We start from the raw sequence: 15,762 nt of genomic DNA, 5'->3' as shown, positions 1-15,762 counted from the left end.
TGCTGCTTCCAGTTCTGTTGTGTCCAGTTCCACTCTCAGTCTTCAGTCCTCAGTTTCTCCTGTGCTCCAAGTTCTGTTCCCTCTTTTTATACAGTTCTAGACGTCATCTGATTGACTAGAACTCAGGCACCTACCATTGGCTCTGGTCTTAGCCACTCCCCTTAGAGCTCTGAGGGCTTCCTGCTTCTCTCAAACTGGCAAACTAGTTTGCTAACTAGCCTGGGGCCTCACATCTAATTAGGGAAAGGGTGTGGGCCTGTCTCTAATCCGGCCTCCCTTTGTTGGCCCCACCAGAAGCCCCACCTGAAGCCTATTCAATGGGGCCTGGATAGATCTTTCACTTACTGATTTTCTTTACACAACCCCATCATGTGTCTTCTCCTGAGACAAAGGAAATCATGAAATCGTTTATACTGGACACACTATAAATTCATGTGATTTAATCTCAACTGGAATCTCTTGGTCTGTTTATTTAACTCTGATTCATTTACTCTCTATGACATTTTACACAGCAGCTATTATTAGCCTTTCCTTAAGATCCCAGATCCACTCCATTCTTTCTGTCAGCAAATGGCCTTGCCTCCTACTTTATTCAGAATACCGATGTTATTCATAATAAGGTACATCATTTCCCACCTCAAAATTTTTCTGCTTATTTTCCCATCCTCAAATCCTTTGATCTAGTGGCAGACAACAAACTATTTCTTCTTGCCATGGCTAACCCCTTCCCCCACCCCACACTTCTACATATCTGTGATTGCCTATCTCAAATCTCAATGTTCTATTGATTCGGTTTTAGTGTATGGATGTTCTATATTAAGGCTTCTTTCTCACCCAAAACATTAATGTTTGTCAGGAAGGAAGAAAGAAAAAAAATGAAGGAGGGAAGAAAGGTAAGAAGAAAGAAAGGAAGGAAAGAAATAAGCATTTATTAAGTGCCTGCTAGAGATGGAATGACAACTTGTGCAAATGCATGGAGGTGGGAGAAGACATGCCAAATTGGGAGAAGAGCAAATAGGCTAGATAAATACAGATCCTTTAAAAAGGAGTTTAAATATCTCCATATTATTAAATCATTGAAGGAACATCCTTCACGTGATATTTTGCTCTTTGGGGCATCTTATAGAAAAAGATATTAAGACTAAAAACATAATTTTGTTAGATTAAAATACAAATGCACCTTTCAAAATTCTCTCATGATCCAATTCTTCATGGGTTCAATCTGTTTCATGAAAGATGAGGCTCCAGTTGTTGGAAATAAGACATACTAGCAAGCTGTGGGTGCTTTCAGTGTTCATCGTGGACGGGAAAATGTTTTCCATTGGCTTTCCTCCGTAACACCACCAAAGCGCTGCTCTCGTTCTCCCCGTCCAGTGAGATGCAAAACATATTCCCCTTCTGGATGCCATCCAGCTCTTTGGAACTCAGGGGTTAAAATGGCCTTGAGGTGCAGGAGCAACTCGTGGAATTCCTCGGACTAGAAACAGCATGAGCTTGCAGTTCTGCTCGCCTTGACAGAGTGAACCAGGCTCTTTCAGAGAGAGTAAGATTCCACTGAGTGCTGCAAAGACTCCCACCCACAGTTCTTAAAGAATAACAAAATCACACGGGCATCGGAGATCCAAAGCTTTACCCTAGCCGGATGTCTCAGGCCCTCCTTCCCATTGACAAAGGAGTGAGCTCAGCCACAACCATCCCGTCTGGGTGTAATTCATCCTTGCTCGTCTTCTTTCCCTACTGTGGTTTGCATGTAGACTAGGGGTATGCTAGTAAATGTTTAACAACCAGCTCTCCTAGAGGAAAAAAGTACATGCATAATATATTTATTTTGAAGTTTAATCTGCATTATTAATATTTTCCCTGTCACTTTCTTAAGTCTAGCTCAGGGCTATCCAACCTTAGGTTTTTATTGAAACAATATATTTTGATTTGCCATTTTAGTGAGAGCTCTGCAGTAGCTGGGCTTCCTTTACTAAAGCATTTATGTAAATTTCTATGCCTGGAGGTGGGCCGCATGAATGGCAACCACAGGGTGCCCTTGGGCTGCATTTTGGACAGCCTTGGTCTAGACAATCAACAAAATGGTAAATCAAGTCCTGATTGAAATTGGAAGTTGCTAATTTCACAGATATAAATACTCACTCTGAAAATTTAACAACTGATTCTTGCGAGCTGGCTCCAGCCCACCCCTGGCTCGGACTCAGGAAAATGACAAAACAGTTAAAGAGCCCACAAAACGTATTACTGATGTCCCCCATGTTGTCTGCTAAAGGACGAGCAATCAACAGCATGCAAAGATATTGAGACCAAGAAGGAAAACACCAAGCTCACTAGGCATACTGCAATGGCTCACTATTGCCTCTGGGATAAATAGAACCACCTCCGGGTGGCCCCAACCTATTTTGGTAGTCTCATTACACATTACTCCCCTTACCATACTCTGCAATTCCAAGCAAAGTGGCCTATTCTCTGGTACTCTGGTACACATAGTACTCGGCCATTTCCATACCTGGAATTGACTCTCTTCACTCCTTCCTCATAGAATCTCTCCTTTCCTTAAAGACTTAGCTTATGCACTCTCTTCTACAGGAAGCCTTTCCTGATACCCATGATTCTTTTGTATTTATTCTGTATAATTTAACAATTTGTAAATAGAATATAAGCACCTTAAGAGCAGGGAATATTTAATTTTTTGTCTTTGTATTTCCAGTACCTAGCATAGAACCCGACACATAGAAGATGCTTAAAAAAATTATTCATGGTTGATACATTGATTGATGTCGTGAGCAATCACCTATCGGACCACTCTAAGAGTGCAAATGCAATCCTGTGACTGCTTCACCTCAGCTTCTGTATTTGCAAAATGGAGCTAATAATAACACCTCTCTAACAGGGTTGACAAGAAAACTGAATGAAGAAAGTACACAAAATACTTTGCAACCCATGAAGTGCTATATTAACGCTGGATATCCTTATTGTTACTGTCCAAGTAGTAAGGAAAGGATTAAGTGACCTCTGAGGTCCCTTTGATTGTGAGATGCCTTGATTTGAATAAACAGACTCACTTTTTCTTCCCCTTTTGCATAGCATTAGAGGTGGAAGTTGAGCCCAAGATTGGTGGGATCTGAACCTGAGTCTTAAAGAAACAAAATTCTAGAATAGTGGGAAGAATATTCAACTCAACCAGGGAAAACGCTGCTAAAAGATGAAAATAGCAAGTATACCAAAGAGCATCACTAAATACTCTGTCTCTCCATCTGCCATCCATCCATCCAGCCATCTATCTACTCTTGTCTATCTGTTTGTCTATCTATCTATCTATCTATCATCTATTGGCAGCTAGGTGGCTACGGATAGAGTGCCAGGCCTGAAGTCAGGAAGACTCATCTTCCTGAGTTCAAATTTGGCTTCAGACACTCAGTAGCTGTGTGACCCTGGGCGAGTCACTTCACCCTGTTTGCCTCAGTTTCCTCATGTGTAAAGTGAGCTGGAGAAGGAAACCCCAAACGGAGTCATGAAGAGTTGGATACAACTGAAAGGACCGAACAGCAACAATGTCTACATATGCATATATGGACATAAAATTGTGCCAATATCCACACCTCTGGAATTCCCACGAGATGCCAAGTGTTGTATGTCAACCGAGAACACAGTTCTCTACGAGAACACAGGGAAGAAGCTCCAGGAAGATTCGAGGCAGCTCCAGGTAACCTCAGAGGCATCTGTGACTTTCAAATCCTGACTTTATGTGCCTTACATCATGCCCCTGTCCACTCCTGCCTCCACTCTAGTTCAGGCCCACATCATCTCCTGCCTGGGCTACGCCTTTTGTCTACAGCCTCTCCTCTCCAGTCCTTCCTATGTACAGCTGCCAGCACCATATTACTAAGGCAGAGTTCTGATGCCGTCGCTCGGTGGTTAAAAAGAACCTTGAAGTATCCTTGTCAGCCACAAATGAAACACACATGTTTCATGACCTCCCACGTGCCTGACTCCGGCCTTCCCTACCTGCCTTCTATACTGTTGTGTTTCAGGTCACACGCTTTCCAGTCAACCTGAAATATTTCCCATTCTCTGAACTTATCCTATTCTTCTATATTTTTGTGCTTTGTTTATATCGCTCCAACGTGGCAGAAATGAACTTTCACTCATACACTCAAATCAAGTTAAGTGTGTGCCGGATACTATTGTAAACCCTGGATATACAAAGAAAGACACACAAACAGTTCCTGCCTTCAGGGGGCATACAGTCTAACAAGGGAGAAAACACGTCAACAGCTGGATTTTGGCCTGTCCTGACTCCCACCTGCACTTCTGCCTACTTGTCTGTTTTGCTGTTGGTCCTGAGCTGTTACTGAACTCCTTAGGTTCTGGCTCCTTGCCCTATGCTGCCGATGGCCCAGCGCCGACACTTTCAATTTTCACTTTCTATAGGAATTCAAGCTTTTTAAAAAACTGCCTTAGAAAGGATAAAATGTGCATTGTGAGTATATTTTAAGAGTTGCACAGACTAGACTAGACTATCTCATCTATAAAACTACAGAGTTGAATAACATGACCCCTAGGATCTCTTTAAACTCCAGTATTTTATGATTCCTATATGCTTAGCCTCTATGGAAAGCCACATACTTCTTGCAAGATTACAAAGGTTACTCAGACTAGCATACATCAATTTCCCTTCAGTTGGTAAGATGGTTGGCTCTACATAACTTTTCTAAGATATTCATCTCCCCACCCCATACACCCTCACCCTCTCTCTACATTCCATCCAATTGGCCTATCCAATTGGTCCCAGACATTCCATCTCCCCCTTTGATGTCTATACACAAGCTATCTTCCCAACCTCCATGCCTATAATGTTCTTCCTTATCTCTGCCTCTTAGAATCCCAAGCTCTGTATAAGCCTTAGATCAATTTTCCCCTTTCCTCCAGCTCAGTTGTTGGGGCTCACCTCCCCCATTACTTTGTTTATTTTTTTTTTCTGATTAGCAAGCATTTATTTTCTCTTCCTCTTACTCCTCCCACCTTGTTGTTCTTGACAACATGAGAGAAGAGAAAAGTCTCATAACAAATATCCATAATCAAGCAAAACAAATTCCCGTATTGGCCATGTCTATCACTTTTCTGGTAAGAGATCATTAGCAAGCTTCATATTTAGTCCTCTGGAATTACGGTTTGTCATTGCATAGATCAGAATGTTAATTACTTTGTATATGTTTTGTATTGGTTATCTGTTTACTTGTTTTCCCCCTCATTCCACCCTCAGTGCCATGTAAGCTCCTTGAGGGTTAAGGCTGCTTCATTTCTGTCTTTGTATACCCAGCACCTAACACAGTGCTTGGCACATAGGAGATGCTTCATAAACATGTTAAAGTAGTAAATTGACTTGCAAAGGACTGAAATAATTATACAAAGAATTATTCTGGTTGTTTTGGCCACATTGATGGCAAGTGGAGCAAATGGGAAGATACAACAATGGCCCAGTTATCAGCCATAATAATTGCAAATTATAATAACAACAATTGAGTTATCTTTATCAGGCTACATAGATAGGGCCACACTCTTTTTGCCTGTTCACTTCTTCACCAGATTATAAGAGGTTAATGCAATCTGAGTTAAGAAAGTTAATTGACTTATTATTGAATTATAATCATTTGAGCAATTATGAAACCAGGTGTTCCTGATTGAGATCAATTATTCCTTCACCTGATAACTATAGAGCAAATGAGGACTTAGAAATGCTGTTCAAGTGCACTTGCAGCCTGTCTGAAGCCTTGTTGAAAGGTATTTATTAAGCCAAGGAGCTGTGAAAAAAAAAAGCTAGCAGAGGACAAGGACAGAGATTAAAATCCTCTAAGAAAGTCTATGTTGCCTAGAAATGTTGATTTGATCATTAAGTAGCCTTGATAGCTGGCAGTATGTTAAAAGGAACTCTTTTCTATGTACCTTCAGGAAACTTCCTGAGGATGGGTAAAGCGAAGGAGGGAGCCGGAGGACACTGAAGCTAGATATAAACACAGAGGCCGAAGAAACATTTCCTAAGTTGTTTCTCTGTTGAAGCATGATTTCTTCATCTGTCACAAGGAAGAGTATGAAGCAGCCCTTGGAGAATTTTCTGTTCCATGGAGCAAGCATCCATAGAATCAATTGACAAAGATAAGAGATCTAGAGGCCAAAGGAACCCTATAGGTCAATCAGTGTAACCCCCCCACCCCTTTAAAATTTAACGTGGAAACTCTTTCCATTGAACACTAAGGTATAAAAAATGATAACCCCCAAGTTAAACACCCTCACATTGCCACAGGTGGCTGATGGCTAAAGACAGGTTCAAAATTTAGGCATACATTTTATAAAGCCAAGAAAGAGACTTATGTTCTACATCTAATCCATTACTAACTTGCTGTTGGACCAAGCAAACCATTTACTTACCCTGAGTGCAGTTTCTACATCCATAAAATGACAGGACGAGATTTGATAATCTCTAAGATTCTTTCTCTTTTCAAAAAAAATTATGGAATAAAACAAGGATTTCCACAACATAGTAAAATAAAAAAATATGATTGTACATGATACTGTAAATCTACTATGCACAACTTTCCACGTCTTTCTAAGATTACTGAGCTCATCATTTATCTCACAGTAGTATTCCATCACAATCATATACCACAACTTCTTCAGCCATTCTCCAATTCATTTCTATTCACATTCAGAGTTATAATTGCTATTTGGAAATTTCCCTCCATCTTATTTTTACTATTTTCCTTCTAAGCCTCTCTTTTCACCCTATCTTGTCTACTATGTGTTCCTTATTTTACCCTTCCCTCTAAAATTCCCTCCTCTATCTATTTACTCCACCCTGCTAATCTTAATCAATATACCCTTCTAAAAGTCCCTCCCCTACCATATCCCCCAGCTTTCTCACCTCTCTAGAAGTTCAGAAGACTTCTAAGCTTCTTCAGATATATCTGGTTTTTTCCTCTTCAACCCAGATGAGAGCAAGATTCCAATATTACTAGCCCTCCACCCCACTTGCTTCCCGTGGATTAGATCTTCCTTTCTAAAAAGAAAGACCTGTTTTTATGAGAGAATTTATCCTTTTTTTACAGATGTTTTTTATTTTCTAATTTTTTTTAAATGTTGAAAATTATTCAATAAATATATTGAATTTTAGTGCACTTACATTTGCTTTAAGTTCTTGGATGTAATTTTTAGAAGTACATTTGGTCATACTTTAATATTTATTTTTTAATTTTATCATTTTTATTTAATATTTTAGTTTTCAACATTGATTTCCACACAATTTTGAGTTACAAACTTTCTCCCCATTTCTACCCTCCCCCCCATTCCAAGATGGTCCCCAGAGGGCTGACTGGAACTTCTGTCACCACATTCCTGCCACCATCCCTTTCCCCTTACTTTCTTGTAGGGCAGGATAGATTTCTATGCCCCATTCCCTACATACCTTGTTTCCCAGCTGCATGCAAAAAACAACTTTTTTTCTGAGCATCTGCTTTTAAGACAAATACTCTCCCCTCTTCCCTTCCCACCCACCCTCCCTAGGAAGGCAAGCAATTCAACATAGATGACACCTGTATCATTATGTAAAACACTTCCACAATGCTTATGTTGTGAAACACTAACTATGTTTCCTTCCATCCTATCCCCCTTTATTCAGTTTTCTCCCTTGACCCTGTCCCTTTTCAAAAGTGTTTGCTTTTGATTACCTCCCTTCTATCATCTCCCCCTTTTTTCCCCCTTCCCCTTACTTTCCTGTGGAGTAAGATACCATTTGAGTGTGTATGTTATTCCCTCCTCAGGTTGAATCCAATGAGAGTAAGGTTCTCTCATTCCCCCTCACCTGTCCCATCTTCCCTTCCAACAGAACTGTTTTTTCTTGCCACTTTTATGTGAGATAATTTACCCAATTCTATATCTCCCTTTCTCCCTCTCTCAATATATTGCTCTCTCACCTCTTAAATTTATTTCATTTTTTTTAGATACCATCCCTTCATATTCAACTCACCCTGTGCTCTCTGTCTATATATATGTATCTTCCATTCAACTACACTAATACTGAGAAAGGTCTCATGAATTACACACATCATCTTTCCATGTAGGAATGTAAACAAAACAGTTCAACTTTAGTAAGTCCCTTATGATTTCTCTTTCTTGTTTACCTTTTCATGCTTCTCTTGATTCTTGTATTTGAAAGTCAAATTTTCTATTCAGCTCTGGTCTTTTCACTGAGAAAGCTTGAAAGTCCTCTATTTTATTGAAAATCCTTATTTTGCCTTGGAGCATGATACTCAGTTTTGCTGGGTAGGTGATTCTTGATTTTAATCCTAGCTCCTTTGACCTCTGGAATATCATATTCCAAGCCCTTCAATACCTTAATGTAGTAGCTGCTAGATCTTGTGTTATTCTGATTGCATTTCCACAATATTCAAATTGTTTCTTTCTGGCTGCTTGCAGTATTTTCTCCTTGAGCTGGAAACTGAAATTTGGCAACAATATTCCCGGGAGTTTTCTTTTTGGTATCTTTTTCAAGAGGCAATCAGTGGATTCTTTCAATTCCTATTTTGCCCTGTGGCTCTAGGATATCAGGGCAGCTGTCCTTGATAATTTCTTGAAAGATGGTACCTAGGCTCATTTTTTGATCATGGATTTCAAGTAGTCCAATAATTTTTAATTATCTCTCCTGGATCTATTCTCCAGGTCAGTGGTTTTTCCAATGAGATATTTCACATTGTCTTCCATTTTTCATTCCTTTTGTTCTGTTTTATAATATCTTGATTTCTCATAAAGTCACTAGCTTCCACTTGCTCCCATCTCATTTTTAAGGTAGTATTTTCTTCATTGGTCTTTTGGACCTCCTTTTCCATTTGGCTAATTCTGCCTTTCAAGGCATTCTTCTCTTCATTGGCTTTTTGGAGCTCTTTTGCCATTAGAGTTAGTCTATTTTTTAAGGTGTTATTTCTTCAGTATTTTGGGAGTCTCCTTTAGCAAGCTGTTGACTTGTTTTTCATGATTTTCTTGTATCACTCACATTTCTCTTCCCAATTTTTCCTCTACTTCTCTTACTTGCTTTTCCAAATCCTTTTTGAGCTCTTCCATGGCCTGAGACCAATTCATATTTTTCTTGGAGGCTTTTGATGTAGGCTCTTTGACTTTGTTGACTTCTTCTGGCTGTATGTTTTCCTCTTCTTTGTCACCAAAAAAGGAATCTAGAGTTTGGATCTGAGTCTGAGTTTGAGTCTGTGTTTGTTTTTGCTGCCTGTTCATGTTACCAGCCAACTACTTGAACCTTGAGTTTTTTGTCAGTGTATGACTGCTTGTAGAGTAAAGAGTACTTTGTCCCAAGCTTTAGGGTCCCACTGCTGCTGTTCTCAGAGCTACTTCTACTGCACCATCTGCCCAGGCTCTGTCACAGCAGTACTTCTCCTCCCCCAAGAACCTCTAACCAGGACTGCTATACAGATTCAAGCAGGTTACAGTAAGAGAACCTGCCTTTATGCCCACAAAGTGCTCCTTGCACTCCTGCTCTGATCCGCTGCTAGATTCCTCCCACTGTGTGAGCCAGGGACTAGGTAAGCAGCTGATGCTGGGGCTCTGCAAGCAGCCTCAGGAGTTTCCTGCTGCTGCCACTGCCACTGCCACACCACCTCTGCTACCCCCAGGGCTGGTGATCAGACTGCTGTGAACTCAATTCTGCAGTTTCCCACTAACCTGCTCTTTGGTGTTTGTTGGTTGAGAAGTCTGGTAACTGCCACGGCTCAATGATTCATCACCCTAAGGCCTGTTTTGGCTGGCTGACTTCCGGTCTGGTCTGTCCTGGGGCAGCCCAGGCTGGGCTGTGCTCTGCTCCCAGCGCCATGTGATAGACCCTTCCTGATGACCATCCAGGCTCTCCTGGGCTGGAGACCTGTTTCCCTCTGCTATTTTGTGGGTTCTGCAGCTCTAGAATTTGTTCAGAGCCATTTTTTACTGGTGTTTGGAGGGATTTGGGAGAGAGCTTAAGCAAGTACCTGCTTTTCAGCTGCCATCTTGGCTCCACCAAGCCCCGCCCCCAATAATTTCTCCTTTTAACCTTTTCCTACCCAATTTTGTTTTTTAGGATCACCTCATCATACACAACTCAACCCAAATCTTTCTTTCAAACTACCTTAGTAATGATTATAGTTTTAAGAATACTGTTTCTACTAATAATTATTAATATCAATAACATTTTATATATCATAAGTAAACAGTTTGATCTTGATCCAGGCTCTCCAGATTTCCTCCATAAGCAGAAAGAAAATCACCACAAAATAAACATAGAGCAGCAAAAAATAAAGGGGTAAAGCAGTTGTCCTCATAGAATATCTTGACAGGACCTCAGAGAAGACTCCAGGGGCTTAGGTTTGGTCTCAGTAAAGTGTGAACACCTCCAGGCCAGACATCACTGAATCAACAAACAGTATTCCTGAAGAAAGCAGATGGGGTCTCAAATTTCATCTTAGGAGCTTTTACCTCAAAAAATGTTCATACATTTTCAAGAACAGCAGACCACTGAATGAAGAAGATTGAAGAACCCTCTGCTGTTCAGGCCTAGCAGGACTGACCAGACATGATCCCTGGCTGTGTCTGTGGGCAGAAGTGCCTTACAGCAGAGAGCAAGAACATTTTTGGGACAGTGTGGCTGGGGCTTAGGAGAGGAAGAGAGAAGTCCCTGAGGTTGATCCCCCAGGAACGAATTCAGAAAACAACAGAAAGAAATTGAGGCCTAGGGCAATACTACCCACAACTTGGGATTAAAACTTGATAATATGGTATTAAATTAAGGTGCTAAAAATAAAGTAAGACAAATTAAAAATAAAAATAAGGACAGGAAAAAGAACCCAACCATTAAGAGCTACTTTGGTGTAAAAGAATATCTGGGTTCATATTCAGAAAAAAATAGCTAACATAAAAAAAAGCCACTCTTAGCCTAATGAGTAATGTCAAATAGTCACAAGCCCAAAAAGAAATCTTGGAAGAACTTAAAAAGGAATAAAAAATCAAATAAGAGAGAATGAGGAAAAATTAGGGGAAATAAGCATTCAAAAAGTTATTAAAAGAAAGTTTACCAATTAGAATAGAGAAACAAAATCTTAAGGAAGAAAATAACTCCTTGAAAACTAGAATTAGGCAAGTAGAATTGAATGATATTATAAGGTTCTTTCAAGTGATGAAAGTCCAGACCATGAGCCGTAGCTTTTGAGAATTTAGGGTTACTGCAACTTATCAAAGTCTCCTCTTGAGGAATATTTAGAGCTGTAAATATCACATAAAATTTACTCAGTAGCAATTTAATCCATCTATTGAGAAACACAAGCTTTTAGACAGATCAAAGTCAACTATTATGGAAGGAGGAAATTCTCAAAATTATATGAGAATAGTAAAATAGTGAGCACACAAAAATTATGTGTAACATCAGCGGGTAATAATTAATAATTAATAATAATAATAACTGGCCTTCAAACTGTCAGGTTTATAAAAGTCTCAATCACAATGATTTTGTAAAGTCGGTACTATAAATCCTAGTCTACTCACTTTTCCTAAGAAAAAGATGAAACTCCTAGAGGTTGTGGCTTGGTCATAAGTGGGTGTGTCACTTATTAGCCATGGGGCCCTGAGGAAGTCAGCTCCCTGTTTTAAATGGCTTGTACAGGTTTCACCTCCCTAAGATGAAAGGGTTGGATAGGCTTTCCATTTCAGAGATGAGAAAAGTCTACACATCACCTACTCAGCTGTAAATCCTGTAATTCCTAGGAAATGCCAGATAAGGACTTAGCCCCCAGATCCTCTGAATCAGGTGTAATATTATACAACACTGCCCTTAAAAGAGGTGGAAATTTTCTTTGCCCTTAAACCAAGAGCAGCTAGGCAACACACTGGATAGAATGTGGGGCTTGCATCAGGAAGACCTGAATTCAAATGTAGACTCAGACATTAACTGGTTTTGTGACCTTGAGCGGGTCACTTAGATTTTGCCTGCCTCAAGTTTTCTCAACTGTTAAATGAAGATAATAATACTGCCTACCTCCCAGGATTGTTGTCAGGTTCAGATGAGACAATATTTGTAAAGTGTTTAGGGTAGAGCCAAGATGGTGGAATCTTCAGGGTCTCACCTGAGCTCTCCTCCAAATACCGTTAAACAATGACTAAACAAATTCTAGAGCAAAAGAACCCATAAAAAGATAGAATGAAATAAATTTCCAGCCCAAGGCAAATTACAAGGTCGGCCGGAAAGGTTGAGCTGAGAGAAGAGTGCAGTCCAGCACAAGCTGTGCCAGCACGCACCGGGCCTCAGGCTAGCCCAGAGGAGGCGTCAGGGGCAACCGAATTGCTGACAGCTATGGCAGTTTCTGGACCTCTCGGCCCACAGACACCAGGGACAACTTGGAAGGTCAGCAGGAAGGGTCTGTAGCCCCAGGGTAGGAGTGGAGCACAATTTAGTGCAGGCCCCACCAGCACAGCACAGCTCCAGCTGGCCAGGGGCAGGCCTTGGGAATAACTGAATCAGCAGCAGCAGTGGCTGCTTCTGGGGGTTCACAGCCCACAGGGAGTAAGGGGGTCAAACAAGTGGTCAGAAGGAGATTATTGGAGTCTCTTTGCTAGCACTGAGGAAGGACTCTGTTGCTTTGCACACACTCAGGTCCCAGTCCTGGGTAGCAGTCCCAGGGTGAGGAAGAGCAGTATCATAGCAGAGCTTGTGGCAGCAGTAGAAAGGGGACTCTCCTCACAGTTCCAGGACAGAAAAGAGTGCTTTTGGTCACTCGCAGACCAGAGCACAGGCCAGGCGAGCAGAAAACACCTCTCCTTAGATTGTACCACTTTGGAAGAACTGAAAACTTACAGATCCCTAGAAGTATCTCTGAAAACAGCTGCACAAAACCCCTGAAGCTTGGGACAGTTTGCCTTCCACCATGGAAGCAGAACCCTACTTTAACCAACAGTTAAAATTCCATTAATAGGCTGGGAAAATGAGCAAACAGTGGGGAAAAAACAGTCTATAGAATCTTACTTTGGTGACAAGGAAGATCAAAATACACATTCAGAAAAAGATAGCACAGTCAAGGTTCCTACACCCAAAGTCCACAAGAAAAATACGAATTGGTCTCAGGGCATGGAAGAGCTCAAAAAGGCTTTTGAAAATCAAATAAGAGACATAGAGGAAAAATTGGGAAAAGAAATGAGAGTGATGCAAGAAAATCATGAGAAAAGAGTTGACAGCTTGGAGAAGGAGACACACAAAAAATACTGAAGAAAATAATACCTTAAAAAACAGACTAGCTCTTTTTCCGGCTGGAATCATGGTGGGCATAGAAGAAAAGAAGAAGCTACCATCCATTCCAGAATCCCTTCTGAAAAAGCAAAAGGCTTTCACAATACTGAAGGCCAAACACTTGAAGAAGAAGATGGCTATTAAAAAGCTCCGTAAAATACGGAGAAAAGTTATCTATGAAAAAGCTAAAGCCTACCATAAGGAGTACAGACAGATGTACAGAAGTGAAATCCGACTGGCTAGAATGGCATGCAAAGCTGGCAACTGCTGTGTACCTGCTGAACCCAAGTTAGCTTTTGTGATCAGAACCAGAGGTATCAATGGTGTTAGCCCAAAGGTCTGAAAAGTATTGCAGCTTCTTCGTCTCCACCAAATCTTCAAAGGCACTTTTGTTAAACTTAACAAGGCTTCTTTAACATGCTGAGGATTGTGGAACCATTGGGGGTTACCCAAACCTGAAGACCCAAACCTGTGAATGACTTGATTTACAAACGTGGTTATGGCAAGATCAAGAAACAGAGGATTGCCCTGACGGATAATGCCCTTATTGCAAAATCTCTTGGTAAATATGGAATTATCTGCATGGAGGACTTGATTCATGAGATCTACACAGTTGGCAAGCACTTCAAAGCTGCCAACAACTTCCTGTGGCCCTTCAAATTATCTTCTTCATGAGGCGGAATGAAGAAAAAGACTACACATTTTGTGGAAGGTGGAGATGCTGGTAACAGGAAAGACCAGATCAACAGGCTTATTAGAAGAATGAACTAAAGATCTCTGTCATGATTATTTTTCTAATGGTCTGTTAATAAAAATGCCTGTGACAAAAAAAAAAAACCGGACCAGACCAAATGGCAAAAGAGGTCTAAAAAGTGAATGAAGAGAAGAAAGCCTCAAAACGAAAATTGAGCAAATTGTAAAGGAGGTCCAAAAGCTCACTGAAGAAAGTAATTCCTTAAAAATTAGAATGGTGCAAATGGAAGCTAATGGCTTTATGAGAAACCAAGAAGCAATAAAACGAAGTGAAAAGAATGAAAAATAGAAGACTATGTGAAATATGTCATTGGAAAAACAACTGATCTGGAAAATAGATCCAGGAAACATAATGTAAAAATTATTGGACTACCTGAAAGCATGATCAGAAAAAGAGCCTAGATTTCACCTTTCAAGAAATTATCAAGGAAAACTTCCCTGATAGTCTAGAACCAGAGGGGAAAATAGAAATTGAAAGAATCCACCAATCACCTCCTGAAAGAGACCCTAAAATGAAACTACCAGGAATATTATAGCCAAATTTCAGAGTTCCTAGGTCAAGGAGAAAATATTGCAAACAGCCAGAAAGAAAAATTCAGGTATTGTGGACCCACAGTCAGGATAACACACTATTTGGCAGCTTCAACATTAAAGGATCAGAGGGCTTAGAATATGATATTCTGGAGGGCAAAGAGCTAGGATTACAACCAAGAATCACCTACCCAGCAAAAGTGAGTATAATCCTTCAGGGGAAAAAATGGACATTCAATGAGGAATAGGACTTTCAATCATTCTTGATGAAAAGATTAGAGCTGAATAGAAAATTTGATTTTCAAGTACAAGATCCAAGAGAAGCATAAAACTGTATACAGGAAAGGGAAATCATAAGGGACTTAATAAGGTTAAACTGTTTACATTGCTACATGGGAAGATGATATTTGTAACCCGCAATACCTTTCTCATTATTATGCAGTTAGAAGGAGTATATGTAGAGGGCACAGGTGTGAGTTGAACATGAAGGGATAATATCTAAAAAATAAAATTCAGGTGCGAGAGCGAAATGTACTGGGAGAAAGAAAAAGGGAGTAGCAGAATGGGGTAAATTATCTCACATAAAAGAGACAAGAAAAAGCTTTCACAATGGAAGGAAGAGGTGGGAGGTGAGGGGAAGTGAGTAAACCTTACTTTCATCAGAATTGACTCAAAGAAGGAATAAGATACACAGGCAATGGGGTATAGAAATCTATCTTAGCCTACAGCAAAGTAGAAGGAGAAGAGGATGGGGGGGACGTGATAGGAGGAAGGGCAGATTTGGGGAAGGGGTAGTCAGAAACAAAACCCTTTTGAGAAGAGACAGGGTAAAAGGAGAGAGAGAATAGAATAAATGGAGGTAGGAGGAGTAGGATGGAGGGAAATACACTTAGCCATAGTAACTGAAAAAAAATTTTGAAGCAAGTTTCTCTGACATATAGAGAATGGTGTCAAATTTAGAAAAATAAGAGCCATTCACCAATTGATAAATGATCAAAATCAATTTACAGATGAAGTAACTAAAGCTATCTATAGCCATATGAAAAATATTCTAACTCACTACTAATTGGAGAATTGCAAATGAAAACAATTCTAAGGTACTACCTCATTAGACTGGCTAATAGGACAGAAAAGGTAAATGACAAACATTGGAGGGGATGTGGGAAAAATGA

At 40.3% G+C, this 15,762-nt stretch overlaps 1 pseudogene; it reads left to right on the top strand.

Annotated features, from left to right (window-relative positions):
* The first annotated feature begins 13,322 nt into the window (after positions 1-13,322).
* On the top strand, positions 13,323-14,077 carry LOC118831748 (annotated as a pseudogene).
* The last annotated feature ends 1,685 nt before the right edge of the window (positions 14,078-15,762 follow it).

This window comes from Trichosurus vulpecula, chromosome 9, assembly GCF_011100635.1.
Source record: "Trichosurus vulpecula isolate mTriVul1 chromosome 9, mTriVul1.pri, whole genome shotgun sequence".
Lineage (NCBI taxonomy): Eukaryota > Metazoa > Chordata > Mammalia > Diprotodontia > Phalangeridae > Trichosurus > Trichosurus vulpecula.
The sequence above is the reverse complement of the archived record's forward strand: the minus strand, read 5'-3'. Positions and strand labels throughout refer to the sequence as shown.